Source organism: Ursus arctos, unplaced genomic scaffold, assembly GCF_023065955.2.
Source record: "Ursus arctos isolate Adak ecotype North America unplaced genomic scaffold, UrsArc2.0 scaffold_5, whole genome shotgun sequence".
Taxonomy (NCBI): domain Eukaryota; kingdom Metazoa; phylum Chordata; class Mammalia; order Carnivora; family Ursidae; genus Ursus; species Ursus arctos.
The window spans coordinates 5,606,595-5,624,215 of NW_026623067.1; positions in this window are offsets into that span (position 1 = coordinate 5,606,595).

Consider the following 17,621-nt stretch of genomic DNA (forward strand, 5'->3'; position numbering starts at 1 on the left):
TAAATCAACTTGTGTATATTAATCTCTTAAAATCCTAACGCTTTTTCCAACAAAATAAAATTTCACTTTTTGGAGGCTATACCACTATTCAAAAATATTTTGAAGAATATTGTGACTAGCAATCAACATAGAATTTGTAATTTAATAAAATTTTGTAGGAAAAAAATGGACTAATTTCAAATATACATTTTATTGATTTTGTTTATCTGGTTCTATAAGAAAAAAATGATATTTGTATATGATCAGGTGTCAAAAGTAACTCTTATTGCCATTATGAATAAGACATTAAATGATTCTTTTTCTCCCAGCATTAACAGTAAGAAGAAAAAATAAGTATTTGGAGATAACACATATAGAGCTTTTATAACAGAATCAGATAACATTATTCCAAAAAGAAAATCCCTTTTCTTTCTTTTCTTTTCTTTTCTTTTCTTTTCTTTTCTTTTCTTTTCTTTTCTTCTTTTCTTTTTTCTTTTCTTTTCTTTTCTTTCTTTTCTTTTCTTTTCTTTTTTTTTTTTTAAACTATGACAATTACCTAATTCTACTTTTAGCAAAAAGTATACACTCTCTAGTTGTATATAACCTTATGAAGAAACTGGAGGATAGAGAGATTAATTTTAATCATTTAACACTTCTATAAAAATAAAATAATATTTAAATATGAATATTTAATTTTGTGGTTTTAATTGATAAGCTATAGTTTCTCATCCTACATGTCAAATGAATGTCTAAGGAGGTATATTGCCTTAGATTAAAGTAATAATCCAAAATTAATCAAGTCCTCTTATACAATAACTCCATTATTCTCTAGAAAGTGAGAAATAACATGGACTACATCCCCAGATATACTCACAGCATATGTTCTGTTTGGTTATATTTCAGAAATGGAATGCATTAGTTAAATTTTCTTTAAAATTTCCATTTCCAGCAAAGCTATGTATTAGACTATACTACATTTAATTAAATCATAAGGGAAATTAGCTAAGGAATTTCCTCACTGCTGTCGTTGGCTGTAGCATATCATTTGTGCTACAGATAAACACCAAGTATCTTTTTTCCTCCTTTTTCTTTTTTCTTCTTCTTTTTTTTAATCCCTGTGGCCAGGATGCAGGGAGAACACAGTCTGAGATCCCAATTGTAAAGAGGAATTAGGATTTCATCAACATTGAGCCTTGGAAACCTGTCTTCTACCTTGGGGCATATACATAGATTCCCTGAGGATTTTTCTTTAGTGAGGGTCAGAATATTCTTCCCTTGGGGCTGAAGAAAGTGCAAAGCAGCTATGGGAAGCATTTGAAATGTTTTCAGAATAACTGGAAGAAAAGTCTCCTAAGTGGCTTTCTTAGATGCCACTGTCCACGGTATTCACTCTTCTAAGTATGATTGTATATTTGTATTCCTCAATATTTAATCCACTATAGGCATGGCCAGAAGACAGTATTCTCTAACATAGAAAGTACAAACTCAGAATTGAAAAGTCTTCCTTCCCAATAATAGAACTATACAATAAACAAAACAAAACAAACGACATTATTTTGATAATTTTTAATAGCAAATAACTCAACTAAAAAGTATTTACTGAATATGTATGGAAAACAGTTTTGTTCAATATAGTAAGATATCAAGATTGAGGCATTTTATAAAAGATTTATTTTGCAAAATCATAGTGAATATGTGCTTAGTGAATATGAAAGTCTGGCAAACCTTGGTGTCAGAAGAAAAATACAATCTAGCAGACTAAATAAAATAAATCTGAATGATATCCATATATGTGTGGTGATAAGGGAATTTGTAAGTTTAAAGTAGTTCAAAATATTCAAGGAAAATCATGTTTGTTTGGGATATTGTTTTATAAATATTGGTTATTTCATATGTTACATAAAATAAAATTAAATTTGTATGCATAAATGCCCAGTAGATCCAAAATTTAGCTATTGAAAAGGGAAATCGTACACCCATTGCTGTCCATGAGGAAGCAAAAGTCACCAGGAAATATTTGAAAAATGTATGGAGGCAGTTTGCAGTAATGTGAGATTTGGGTTTCATATATTGACAGGGGCATATTTAATAGTAATTATGCAAGAATGCCAAATACCAACCAAAATATTAATAATGATCCCACTAAGAATCACTATCATAAAGGGAATAAGAAATATAATTTAAATTAAATTTTAGAGAAATTAATTTAGATACAATAAAATGCACGCATTGTAAATGGAGTCCAATGAGTTTTGACAGATGTATAAACACGTGTAACTAAAAGCATAGTCAAGAAATATAGCCTTCTTATATACTCCATAATGCTTCCTTATTCTCCATGAACTCAATTCAATTCTCCCCTTAGACAAAAACAGTAACAGATCTCTTTTTTGCTACAATAAATTAGTTTTCCTTATTCTAGATTTTTATATATACAGAATGATGGAGCAATTCTCATTTTGTTTTGGGCTTTTCTTATCTACTATCATAGGTTGGGGGGGAAAGTTTTGAGAGACAGAGCAGGGGAGATGGAGAGAGAGAGAGAGGAGGAGAGAAAATCTTAAGCAGGCTCCATGCCCAGTGTGGAGTCCAGCTTGAGGCTCCATCTCATGACTCTAAGATCATTACCTGAATAAAAATCAAGAATAAGATACTTAACTGCCTGAGACACCCAGGCACCCCAGTCTTCTTTAATTCTTGATATTGATAGTTTGTGTCTTTATTTTTTTATTGATCAGAGACTTACAAGATTTGTTTTTAGTATTTTTAAGTACCAATTTTTAATTTCAGTGACATTTTCTATTATTTTTAAATCATTGATTTCTGTTTCTATTATTTTCTTTATATTCCCTTGTTTATCTTTACTTTGTCCTTTTTTTTTAGTTTCTTTTTTCTTTTTTTTAATGATTTTATTTATTTATTTGACACAGAGAGAGATAGAGAGGGAACACAAGAAGATGGAGTAGGAGAGGGATAAACAGGCTTCCCACCAAGCATGGAGCCTGAAGTGGGGCTCATTTCCAGGACCCTGGGATCATGACCTGAGCTGAAGGCAGATGCTTAACAATGAGCCACCCAGGCACCCCTTTTTTTAAGTTTCTTAATGTAGATTAGATTATTGATTTCACTTTTTCATGTCCTAATATCAACATTTAAAACTACTATATATTTCTCTCTAAGTGATAATGCATCTAACAAAAGGTGTACTTCTGTTAAATATTTTCTAATTTTCCTGTGATTTCTCCTTTTATCTTTGCTTTATTTGACTTTTTAAAAAAATATTTTAATATTTTCCAGATAGATTTCTCTAAAATCTTTACTTATATTGTCACAATTAAGTTGTATGTGTACAGATAACTCCAGCATATTTTACTAAGCATTTGAAGATAAAATAACTGCATCATACTTAAATTATTCTTGGTGATAGAACAAGTATATCTTATTTTAAAAATTTCATAGCACTAACATGCTCGAGCAAACTCAGTAGAAAAAGAAAAAAATAAAATTGCATGAGTGTATTTAATAAAAAAGACAAAAACTATGAAATAATACATCCATTAAGGAAAAACAAACCAAAACAAAACAAGGTATATTAAACGTTTTCTATCTGAGAAATGTAACATTAGCTTAACTTTAGAAAATGAATTATTATTATTCTGTTTATTACCCAAAAAGAAATAATAATAATACATTAATCTTACATATTTTTAAAGTGCAAATTCCATTTCTAGGGAGAAAATATTTAAAAATTAAAAATTAAAAACAAATCAACAACTTTTAAAGTTAAAAATGCCTATAGTGCGTAGTCAACAGGGTAAGCAGTTCAAAGTGACGGTTTTTCATAGAAATAAAAGCCAAGCAGATGTTGGAACTTGTATTATTGGAACTCAAAAACGAAACAAACAAAAAAAAAGTTTTTTCTGCCAAATAAGGAATGTTGAAATAAGAAAAAGACATTAAAAAAAGGTAGGAATGTTTATGATATTTTTACATGTCCTCAGCCCAGCCCTCTTCCTAATGCATTGGTAGTGCTCAAGTAGTAGATTCTTAAAGCAGCAAAAATCTGAGTAGTGGCAGACCATATTCCTAGTATGGAATTATGGTCTCTGGTTCTAGAGGGGAAAGAAAAGACCTAACTCATATATTATTGTGTGTGCTTTTCTAACCAGTCAAGAGATTATTTGAATGACTAATGTAAGGTGTTTTTCTGACTCACTTAACTTGAAATGCAGATTAGAGGATCAATGGATATTAGTAAAAATTATGTAATAAAAATAATAAAACATATGCCTTGGAAAAATATTACTAGTTAAAACAATGGAGTTAATACAATGGAGGAGAAAGGTCATGAGAAAATGCTGTGGGAAACTCACTGGAAATTTAGGACTTTGAAAGAAGCCATGCAAACGAGGGGACTTAGAAAGCCATTTGAAAGGGGTGCCTGGCTGATGCAGTTGGATAAGCATCCCACTCTTGGTTTTAGCTCAGGTCATGATCTCTGGGTCATGAGATTAAGCCCCACATGGCACTCTGCACTTAGTGCAGAGTCTACTTGAAATTGCTTGTCCCTTTCCCTCTGCTCCTCCTGCTCATGCTCTCTTTCTCTCTCTCTCTCTAAAATAAATAAATCTTTCAAAAGCCATATGCAGAAAATAAATAAATAAAATAAAGAAAGCCATATGAATGCTCAGAAAAGACTGGAGAAGGTCCAAAGCTTTCACCACAGAGAGATCACTGGGATCAGTGCAATACTAGCTAAATGTTGAATAATTAATACTCAAGCACAGGGCCAATATATAAAGACCAGAATAGTTGCCATTGGGTATATATATTGTCTTTGCCCCCCCTCTTTTCACTGAGTTCCTGGAATAAGAATGAATTTCTGTCAAAATGGTAGATAAATGTGAACTGAAATGAAATAAAGCACAGATATGCAGTGACCACAAACCAAAAATAAAAATATATCATAAGTGAATTGGAATGGTACCTAAATAAATGAACAACTAGCACCAGTAGTAGTTCAAAAAAAATCAAGAAACCTTCAGAAAAGCGGAGAATATAACTTGTGTTACCAGTTATACTAGGAAAATATCTATTATTCACAAAATATTAAAGAGGTATACAAAAACCAACAGTTTATCCCAAAGGAACAAAATAAATTGACAGATATTCCTGTAAGATCTTGCTCAGTATTTGAAATGAATAGAGAGAAACTTTAAAACAAATGCCTGAACTATGCTCAAATTGCTAAAGGAAAAACTATTATTAGTAATAATAATAATAATAATAGTAATAATAATAATAATAATAAATAGAAACCAGGAAATTATGTATGTACAAAATGAGAATATTAACAAAAGGTCAAAATTATTTTAAAAAAAGTAAAATTCAAGAGCTCGAAAGAATAATAAAGTGAAAAAATCACTAGTGGAGTTCAGGAGCAGATTTGAGCAGATAGAAGAATCAGGAAACTTGAAGATAGGATAAGTGAATGTTGAATCTGAAGACCAGAACAAAATAAAAATGAACAAAAAATGATTAGACCCTAAGGAAACTATGGGACAGTATCAAATAGACCAGGATCCACATTATAAAAGTATAATAAAGATAAAAGGGAGAGTGGGAGAAAGATTATTTGGAGAAATAATAGACAAAATTCCCCATATTTGATAGAAGACATGAATCTACAAATCCAAGAAGCTCTAGAAATCTGATAAAGATAAATGTAAATATTCCTTCATCAAGACACATTCGAATATAATTGTTGTAAGACATAAAGACAAAGATAAAAAGTCAAAGACAGCAACTGATTTTATGAAGCAAAAGAGCAAGAACCAAATCTTTATGTACAGGGGATCCTACATAAGATTAACAAACAGATCCTCAGAAATGATGCATTATAGTCAGTGGCATGGTTATTTAAAGTGCTGCAAGAAGAAACTGTCAAACTAAAATTTAGTATCCAGCAATACTGTCCTTGAAAAATGAAAGAAAAAGTAAGACATTCCCTTATAAATAGTAATTGGTATTTTGTTACCCGTAGACGTATCTTGTAAAAAAAAATGCGAAAGAGATTTTTTCTGATTGAGATTAAAGAAACTTGACAATAAATCAGTGTTGTGTAGAGAAATTTAAGTAATTTGATAGTAGTAAATGCATGAGAGGATATATAATCAACAGTACTGTGCTTTTAGTGAGTAACTGCAATTTTTGCATAATCTCAAGTAAAACTGCCAAAAAAATATATAAAGTAATGTTACTAGCCCCACAATCTAAAGATATATATAATACTCAACAATATAAAAAAAGTGGGGTGGACTTTTGTAGGAAAAGCATATTTATGCTATTGAAATTAAGTTTGTACAAAATCAAATTTGATTGCTATAACCTTATAATGAGAAATGTAGCTTTCACAGTAACAAAATATCAATAAAATATACACAAAATGAAACAGCAAGAGGAATCATAGCAATTCACTACAAAATATAAAAACGCATATGTAAGTAGTTATAGAAGAAATTAATAAAAAGCAAATAAGACATACAGTAAATCACTAATAAACAAATAATAAAAAATTAGTAAACATCTACATATACAATAATATAAAAAAGAATTAACCACCTAAAATTAATTTAAGTAAATATGAAAGACATGAACACTGAAAATTATAAATTATTGCTGAATGAAATCAAAGAATAAACCCTAAATTAATAGAAAGATCCCATCTGTTCTTAATCAGAAGACTTAATATTGTTAACATATTACTGCTACTTAATCAATAGATTCAATTCAATCCCTACCAAATTCAAATAGTTCCATTTATATAAATGGGAAAGCTGATCCTCAATCACAAGGAGCTGTGAGAGGCCTCAAATCACAAAACATACTTGAAAAAGAAGAAAATGTTGAACAACTCACAGTCTTTGGTTTCAAAACAATGTAATGACAGAAAATAGATATATACCATTGGGATAGAATCAACATATTAGAAATAAACACAAATATCTATGGCCAAAGGATTTTTTGAGAAGAATGTAAATTCCATTCAGTGAAGAAAGATTTGTATCTATAACAGATGGCATTTGGACAACTGAATTTTTAAATGCAAAAGAATATATTGGACTTCTACTTCACACCATCTACAAAAGTTAATTCAAAAGGGTCTATGACCTAAATATAAGAGCTGAATACATATAACTCAAAGAAAGGAAAAAAAAGAAAAATAATAATTTATGCCCTCAATTTTGACAGTGAAATATTAGATGTAACACCAAATATGTAAGCAACAAAGGAAAAATGATAAATTGGACTACATTAAAATAAAATCTTTTGTACATCAAGATAATTTTCTGGAAAGTGAGTAGACAACATACAGACTTGGGGGGGGGAACTGGAAGATATGTAGCTGATCATATTTTAAATCCCAAAGATAGAAATAACTCATTCAGGGGAAAAACAAAACAAAACAAAACAAAACAAAAACACACCAATTAACAAATCGTGTTCTAAAGAAGACATACACGGGATCGTTGGTCATTAGTATGTCTTCTCTAGAGAAATGCCTGTTCACATCCTCTGCTCATTTCTTGATTGGATTAATTGGTCTTTGGAGGTTGAGTTTGATATGTTATTTATAGATTTTGGATACCAGCCCTTTATCTGAAAAGTCATCTGCAAATATTTTCTCCCATCCTGTTTGTTGTCTCTTGGTTTTGTCAACTGTTTACTTTGCTGCGCAAAAGCTTTTTATCTTCATGAAGTTCCAATAGTTCATTTTTGCCTTTGTTTCCTTTGTCTTTGGAGACATGTCTAGCAAGAAGTTGCTGTAGTCGAGGTCAAAGAGGTTGCTGCCTGTATTCTCCTCTAGAAACTTTGATGGATTCCTGGCCAATGGACACATGTAAGGATGCTCAACATCACTCAGCATCAGGGAGATACAAACCAAAACCATGATGTGATACCACCTCACACCAGTCAGAATGGCTAAAATTAACAAGTCAGGAAATGACAGGTGTTGGAAAGGATGAGGAGAAAGGGAACCCACTTATGGGTTGGTGGGAATGCAAGCTGGTGCAACCACTCTGGAAAACAGTATGGAGGATCCTCAAAAAGTTGAAAATAGAGCTACCCTATGACCCAGCAATTGCACTACTGGGTATTTACCCCAAAGATACAAATGTAGTGATCTGAAGGGGCACATGCACCCCAATGTTTATAGCATGTCCATAATAGTCAAACTATGGAAAGACCCCAGATGCCCATTGATAGATGAGTGGGTAAAGAAGAGATGTTAGATATATACAATAGAATATTACAAAGCCATAAAGAATGAAATCTTGCCATTTGCAATGACATGGATGGAACTATAGTGAAATGAGTCGACCAGAGAAGGACAATTATCATATGATCTCACTGATATGTGGAATTTAAGAAACAAATCAGAGGATCATAGGGGAAGAGAGTACAAAATAAAACAAGATGAAATCAGAGAGCAAGACAAACCATAAGAGTGAGACAAACCTCTTAATCATAAGAAACAAACAGTTTTCCTGGAGGGGAAGAGGGTGGAATGATGGAGTGACTGGGGAATGGACATTAAAGAGGACATGTGATGTAATGAGCACTGGGTATTATATGAGGCTGATGAATCACAGCCTGTACCTCTGAAACCAATAATATATTGTATGTTAATTAATTGATTTAAATTTTTAAAAATGTTTTTAAAAAAGATACACAGATGGCCAACGAATACATTAAATATGCTCAAAATCATTAGTTATTAAGAACACTTAAAACCATAATGAGAAATAACTTCACACCTACCATACTGGGTAGTGTTATAATAATAAAGCATAAACAAGTATTGGTAAGGATACAAAAAAAAAATGGAGGCCTAATACTTTGTCACTGACAATGTATAATGGCACAGCTACTATAGAAAACATTGTGGAAATTCCTTAAAAACCAAAACATAATATTACCACGTAATCCAATAATTCTACTCTTATGTATGTACCTAAAACATTTTATTAAAGAGAATAAAAATATACTTCTATAATAATGTGAATTGCAGCATTATTCACAATGGTGGAAGGTGCAAAAAGCCAAATGTTCATCAACAAAAACAAAAACAAAACACTGTTGTATATAAAAAATAGGATATTCCTTAGACATAAAAATGATATTATGATACATGATATAGCATAGATGAACCTTAAAAAATGCTAACTGAAATAAACCAATAGAACAGAAAGTGGATTACCAAAGTTACCAAAGACTGGGGGTGCCTGAGTGGCTCAGTTGGTTGAGGGTCCAACTCTTGATTTCAGCTCAGGTCATGATCTCAGGGTCATGAGATCAGCCTGGGGTCTGGTTCCATGCTCGGTGGGGAGTCTGCTTCTCTCCCTCTCTCTCTCTCCACCTTGAGTCATCTTTCCTTCCATGTGGCCTCCAAAACTTTGCTCAATCTCTCTGGATTATCCCCGTCCATTCCTGCTTGATCTCCTTTGATGCTTACTTCTTTTCAAAGAATTGAAGCATGAGAGTCAACCACTTCTTTTCAGGGGTCTCTCTTTTCTTCTTCTTCTTCTTTCTTTATATTCACTCGTGGTCTGATTTCCTCCTCTGTCATGGGCTTAACTACTAAATGATAGCTGAAAAATTTGGGATGTTAATCCAGAGCTGTTTTTCACCAGATTTCTGATGACAGAACCCTGTGCCTGGGTGAAAGGAGAGGAAGGGAAAGAGGTAGAGGAAGGGAAAGAGGTAATAAGTATTTTTATGAATTTTTGTGTATAAGACTGATTTCCTTCAGTCTGATTCAGGATATCAGCAGAATGTGTTCCCATGGATCTTTATGATTTCTCCACTTTAGGATCCCCACACTGGGATTATAAACATACTTAAATCCATAGGTACTGAACCTACTCCTTCCCACCACTGTGCAAATGGTTCCTTGTAAGTGCATCCTCAGAAAAAAATCTCCAGTAGAAGAAGCCACAACTTTGATTCTTTATAGATAGATGATAGGTAGATGATAGCTAGCTGACTAGCTAGCTAGATATAGGTGTAAATGTAGATATAGATAGATAATGATGATAGATAGATAGATGATAAATAGATAGATAGATAGATGATAGATAGATGATGATAGATAGATAGATAGATAGATAGATAGATAGATAGATAGATAGATAGATAGATGATAGATGATAGATAGATAGATATAGGTAAGGTATAGATATAGATAGATATACAGATAAAGAAATAGATAGATATAGATATAGATATAGATAGATTGATGCTGTATATACATCAGTTGATGGACATTTGGGCTCTTTCTATAATGTGTCTGTTGTTGATAATGCTGCTATAAACATCACAGTGTATTTATCTCTTTGAATTCAGTATTTTTGTATTCTTTAGAACTACCTAGTAGTGCACTTGCTGGATCATAGGGTAGCCCTATTATTAAATCTTTGAGGAACCTCCATACTGTTTTGCAGAGTGGCTTCACCGTTTCACATTCCCACCAAAAGTGTAAGAGGGTTCACCTTGATACAGATCCTTGCCAACATCTGCTGTCTCTTGTTTTGTGGATTTTAATCATTCTGATGGTTTGTGAGGTGATATCTCATTGTAGTTTTAATTTGTATTTCCTGATGATCAATCATGTTAAACATCTTTTCATATGCTTGCTGGACATCTTAATGTCTTCTCTTTTTTTTTAATCATTTTTATTTTGTTTTATTATTTTATTTTAAAAAAGATTTTGTGTATTCATTTGACAGACAGAGAGCACAAGCAAGGGGAGCAGCAGACAGAGGGAGAGGGAGAAGCAGGCTCCCCACTGAGCAGGGAGATCAATGTGGGGCTCCATCCCAAGACCCTGGGATCATGACCTGAGATGAAGGCAAACACTTAACCAACTGAGCCACCCAGACACCCCTTTGTCTTCTTTGGAAAAAATTCTATTCATGTCTTCTGCCCATTTTAAAAGATTTAATTATTTATTTGTTAGACAGAGAGAGAAAGGAGGGGGAGCAGCAGGCAGAGGGAGGCTCCCCACTAAGAAAGGAGTCCAATGTGGGACTCAATCCCAGGACCCTGGGATCATGACCTGAGCCAAAGGCAGATGCTTAACCAACTGAGCAACCTAGGTGTCCCACTTCTGCCCATTTTTAATAGGATTATTTGTGTTTAGGGTGTTGAGTTTTGTAAGTTCCTATATGTTTTGGATACTTATTCCTTTTCATATAAGGCATTTGCAAATGTCTTTTCCCATTCCTTAATTGCCTTTTAGCTTTGCTGACTCTTTCCTTCATTGTGCAGAAAACTTTTATTTTGATGAGCTCCCAATAGTTTGTTTTTGATTTGTTTCATTTGCCATTGGAGACATATCAAAAAGAGGTTGCTCTGGTGGATGTCAAAGCGGTATCCTCTAGGATTTTTATGGCCTAGAATCTCACATATAGGTCTTTAATCCATTTTGAATTTACTTTTTTGCATAATGTAAGTGGTCAGGTTCATTGTTTTGCATATTGCTTTCCAATTTTTGCAGCATCATTTGTTGAAGAGACTATATTTTCCCCATTGGATACTTTCCTGTTTGGGGAATATTAATTGAACATATAATTGTGAGTTTTTATGTGGGTTTACTATTCTGTCCCCTTAATTGATGTGTCTATTTTTGTGCCAGTATGATAGTGTTATAATCACTACAGCTTTGTAATATAACTTGAAGATCAGAATTGTGATGCCTCTATATTGCTTTTCTTTTTTAAGCTTGCTTTGGCTATTCAGGGTCTTTTGTAGTTCCATAAAAATCTTAAGATTGTTTGTTCTAGCTCTGTGAACAATGATGTGGTATTCTGATTGGAATTGCATTGAATGTGTAGATTGTTTTGGGTAGTAAAGACATTCTAACAATACTCGTTCTTCCTATCCATGAGCATGGAATGCCTTTCCATTTCTTTATGTCCTATTTAATTTATTTTACAGTACTTCATACTTTTCAGAGCGGAAGTCTTTCACTTATCGTAGGTGGCATAGTTGTAAATGGCCCTGATGCCTTAATTTATCTTTCTGCTGCTGTATATTGATTTTGTATCCTGTAACTATACTGAATTCTTTTATCTTTTCTAGCAGTTTTTTTTGGTGGTGCCTTTTGGTTTTTTTGTATAGTGTATCAAGTCACCTGCAAATAATGAAAGTTTACTTCTTCCTTACAATTTCAATATATATTTTTTTATTTTTGTTGTCTGATTGTCGTGGTTAGGACTTCCAGTACTATATTAAATAACAGTGCTAACTGTGGACATCCCTGTCTTGTTCCTGACCATAGAAGAAAAGTTCTCTGTTTTTTTTTCCCTTTCAGGTTTATATCAGCTGTGGGTCTTTCGTAGATGGCCTTAGTTGAGATAAGCTATTTCTAACTCTACTTTCTTAAGGGTTTTTATCATGAATGGTTGTTGTACTTTCTTAAATGCTTTTTCTGCATCTATTGATGTGATCATATGGTGATTATCTTTTCTTTATTGATGTGATGTATCACAGTGATTTATTTGTGAGTATTGAACCACACTTTCAACACAGGAATAAATCTCACTTGATTGTGGTGAATGATTTCTTTAAGGTACTGTTGGATTGGTTTGCTAGTACTTTACCAAGAATTTTTGCAACCATGTTTTATCGGGGATATTGTACTGTAGTTCTCTTTTTTAGTAGAGTCTTATCTGGTTTTGGAATCAGGGTAATGCTGGCCTCATTGAATGAGTTTTAAAGTTTTACTGCCTTTTCTTTTCTTTTCTTTTCTTTTCTTTTCTTTTTTTCTTTTCTTTTTTCCTTTTCTTTTCTTTTCTTTTCTCCTTTTCTCCTTTTCTTTCTTTCTTTCTTTCTTTCTTTCTTTCTTTCTTTCTTTCTTTCTTTCTTTCTCTTTCTTTCTTTTCTTTCTTTCTTTCTTTCTTTCTTTCTTTCTTTCTTTCTTTCTTTCTTTCTTTCTTTCTTCTTTTTTTTCTTTCTTGAATAGTTTAAGAAGGATAGGTTTTACTTCTTCACGTCTTTGATAGAATTTGCCTGTGAATCTATCTGGTAACTTTTGGGGGGGGGGTTTGGATTACTAACTCAATTTCTTTCCTGGTTATTGGTCTGTCTATGTCTCTATTTCTTCCTGTTTCAGTTTGGATAATTTATATGATTCACAGAATTTATTCATTCCTTCCAGGTTGTCCAATTTGTTGGCATATAGTTTTTCCTACTATTCTATAATTATTTGTATTTCTGTGGTGTTACTTATTATTTATCCTCTTTCCTTTGTGATTTTATATATCTGGATATTTTCTATTTTCATTTTAATAAGTCTGGCAAGAGATTTATCAATTTTATTATTTTTTTTCAAATAGCTCTTGGTTTCACTGATCTGTTCTATAGTTTTTTTGGTGTTTGTTTGTTTTAGCTGCTATGTCATTTATTTCTGCTCTAATCCTTAGTATTTCCTTCATTCTGCTGGCTTTAGGCTTTATATGATGTTCTTTCTTTAGCTCCTTTAGGTGTAAGGTTAGGTTCTTTATTTGAGATTTTCCCTGCTTCTTATGTTAAGGCTGTTTTGTTATATACTTCCTTCATAGGACTGCTTTTGCTGCATCCCAAAGATTTTGGACCACTGTTTCATTTTCATTTATTTCCATATATTTTGTTACTTGTTCTTTGATTTCCTGGTTGGCACACTCATTGTTTAGTAGTATTTTGTTTAACTTCCCTTTCCAAAGTGTTGTTTGTTGTTTTTTTTTTTTTCCTTGTGGTTGATTACCAGTTTCATACCATTGCGTTCAGAAAAGGTCATGGTATGATTTCAGTCTTTTTGTACTTGTAGTGACTTCCTTTATGATCTAATACGTGATCAGTTCTGGAGAATGTCCCATGTGCACTCAAAAATAAAGTGTTTTTTGCTTCTTTAGGATGAAATGTTCTGAATATATCTGTTACCATCTGGTCCACTGTGTCATTCAAATCCATTATTTTCTTGTTGATTTTCGGCTTAGATGATCTGTCCACTGACATGTGAGTTGTTAAAGTCTCCTATTATTATTATTGTATCATTATGAAACAGTTCCTTAACTATTTTATATATTTGGGTGTTCCTACATTGGGTGCATAAATATTTATAATTGTTAGATCTTCCTTTTGGATTGACCCCTTTATTATTATATAGTGTCCTTCTCTGTCTCTTGTTACAGTCATTGTTTTAAAGTCCAGTTTGTCTGATATAAGTATTGTTACTCTGGCTATTTTTTTAAATTTCCATTTATGTGATAAATGTTTCTCTATTTCCTCACTTTCAGTCTTTAGGTCTGGAATGAGTCTTTTGTATGGGACATATACATAGGTCTTGTCATTTCATCCATTGTGGTACCTTATGTTTTTTGATTGGAGCTTTGAGTCTATTTACATTCAAAGTAATTATTGATAGATATGTATTTAGTGCCATTTTATTACTTATTTTGTCATAGTTTCTGGTAGTTCTCTCTGATCCTTGCTTATCTTTGTCACTTTTCATCTTTCCTTTTGACTCAACAAGTCCACTTTAATATTTCTTGATGAGCTGGCTTGGTGTTCAGGAACTCGTTTGATTTTGTTTTTCTGGGAAACTCTTCATATCACTTTCTATTCTGAATGACATCCTTGCTGAATAGACTATTCTTGGCTGCAGATTTTTCCAAATCAGCACTTTGAATATATCATGCTGAGAGGGAGTTAAGATGGCAGAGGAGTAGGGGACCCCTTTTTCAGCCAGTCCCCTGAGTCAAGCTGGATAGGTACCAGACCAGGCTGAACATCCATGGAATCAGCCTGAGACATAGGAAGATACATCTGGATCTCTACAAATGAATCTCCAGCGCTGAGTATTGAGGTACGAAGTGGGGAGCTGTGAAACCTCACACAGTTATCTGAAGATAAACGGAAGGGGGAGGGAGCCGCCATGTCCGGGAGCCGGAAAGTGGTAGCCACCTGCACGGGGAGCGGGCAGACTCACGGACTGGCACCCATGAGAGAGCTGACTGAGACTGTGAGCCGGGAGCACGTGCCACCAGGCATCTCACGGAACTCCAGAATCCCAGTGTGCTCACTGGAAATAGACTGAGACCGGGAGCTCCGGGAGCAAGCAGGGGTGGCTGGTGGCTGGTGGCTGGCGGCATTAGAAACACAAGGACAGAGACGCGCCTGCCCTGGAAGTGAGGGCTGGGATGCCGGGTGTGAGGCGCACATCCTGGGATGCTGCAGGGTTGAGCAGCATCAACAGTAACAGAGTTAAAGTGGCCAGAACATCAGTGGAGAATGGTCCCCGATCCCTCTGTTCTGAGACAGAGGCTGAGATTCGGCCGCTGCTGCTCTGACTCTCAGAAGAGGCACAGCAGACCGCCAGGGAAAGCCGCCAGAGAACAAAAGCCTGGAAGTACCAGCTCACAGCGTGCCCATCCCCATCCCCCCTCACAGGGGACATGGAGACTCTACCCAAACAGGGTTGCCTGAGTATCGGTGTGGCAGACCCCTCCCCCAGAAGGCAGGCTGAAAAATCAAGAAACCCATATCCCAGGGCGCCTGGGTGGCGCAGTCATTAAGCGCCTGTCTTTGGCTTAGGGCATGATCCCAGTGTTCCAGAAAGGAGTCCCTCATCGGGCTCCTCCACTGGGAGCCTGCTTCTTCCTCTCCCACTCCCCTGCTTGTATTCCCTTTCTTGCTGACTGTCTGTCTCTCTCTCTCTCAAATAAATAAATAAATAAATAAATAAATAAATAAATAAATAAAATCTTTGAAGAAGAAGCCCACATCCCTAAGATGGCTATAAAACAAGGGCGCACGGCCTGGGTCCCAGTCAATAATTTGAGCTCTGGACAACCCCGCAACCTCTCCTCATCAGAATGACGAGAAGGAGAGGTCCCTCCCAGCAAAGAAAAGACAATGAGTCTGTGACCTCTGCCACAGAAATAATGGATATGGATGTAACCAAATTATCAGAAATGGAATTCAGAGCAACAATGGTGAAGATGATGAGCAGACTTGAAAAAAGTATTAACGAAAATGTTACTGAGAATATAGAATCCCTAAGGGCAGAAATGAGAGCGAATCTGACAGAAATTAAAAATTCTATGAGCCAAATGCAGTCAAAACTAGAGGCTCTAATGGCCAGGTCACCGAGGCAGAGGAACGTATTAGCGAATTGGAGGATGGGTTAGTAGAAGAAAAAACGAAAATAGAAGCTGGACTTAAAAAAATCCAAGCCCACGAATGTAGGTTACGGGAGATTACTGACTCAATGAAACGATCTAATGTCAGAATCATCGGCATCCACGAGGGGGTGGAGAAAAACAGAGGTCTAGAAGAGATATTTGAACAAATTGTAGCTGAAAACTTCCCTAATATAGCAAGGGAAACAAACATCGTGTCCAAGAGGCAGAGAGGACCCCACCCAAGCTCAACCATGACAAACCTATGCCACGTCAAGTCATAGTGCAATTCGTAAGTATTAGATCCAAGGATACAGTACTGAAAGCGGCCAGGGCAAAGAAATTTCTCACATTCCAAGAAAAGATATCAGAATTACGTCAGACCTGTATACACAGACCTGGAATGAGAGAAAGGGTTGGGGGGGCATTTTTAAAGCTCTTTCAGAGAAAAACATGCAGCCAAGGATCCTTTATCCAGCAAGGCTGTCATTCAGAATTGATGGAGAAATAAAGACGTTCCCGAATTGCCAGTGATTAACTAATTTTGTAATCACGAAACCAGCCCTACAGGAGAATTTAAGGGGGGTTCTATAAAGGTAAAAAAGCCCAAAGAGTGATACAGAACAGAAAGTCACAACCGATACAAACAAAGACTTTACTGACAACATGGCATCATTAAAATCATTCTCTCAAAAATCACTATCAATGTAAATGGCTTGATTGCTCCCATAAAACGCCACAGGGTTGCAGATTGGATGAAAAGAAATGACCCATCCATTTGCTGCCTACAAGAGACTCATTTTGAACCCAAAGATACATTCAGATTGAGAGTAAAGTGATGGAGTACCATCTTTCACACAAATGGACCTCAAAAGAAAGCTGGGGTGGCAATTCTCATATCAGATAGATTGGATTTTAAACTAAGGACTATAGTTAGAGACACAGAAGGGCACTATATTATTCTTAAAGGATGTATCCAACAAGTGGATATGACAATTATAAATATATATGCCCCCAAGAGGGGAGCAGCAAGATTCACAAGCCAACTCTTAACCACAATAAAGAGACATATAGATAAAAAATACATTAATAGTAGGGGACCTCAACACCCCACTATCAGAAATAGACAGAACACCATGGCAAAAAGTAAGCAAAGAATCAAAGGCTTTGAATACCATACTCAACGAGTTGGACCTCATAGATATATATAGAACACTACATCCCAGAACCAAAGAATACTCATTCTATTCTAATGCCCATGGAACATTCTCAAGAATAGACCATATTCTGGGACACAAAACAGGTCTCAACCAATACCAAAAGATTGAAATTATCCCCTGCATATTCTCAGACCACAACCCTCTGAAATTGGAACTCAACCACAAGGAAAAGTTTGGAAGAAACTCAAACACGTGGAGA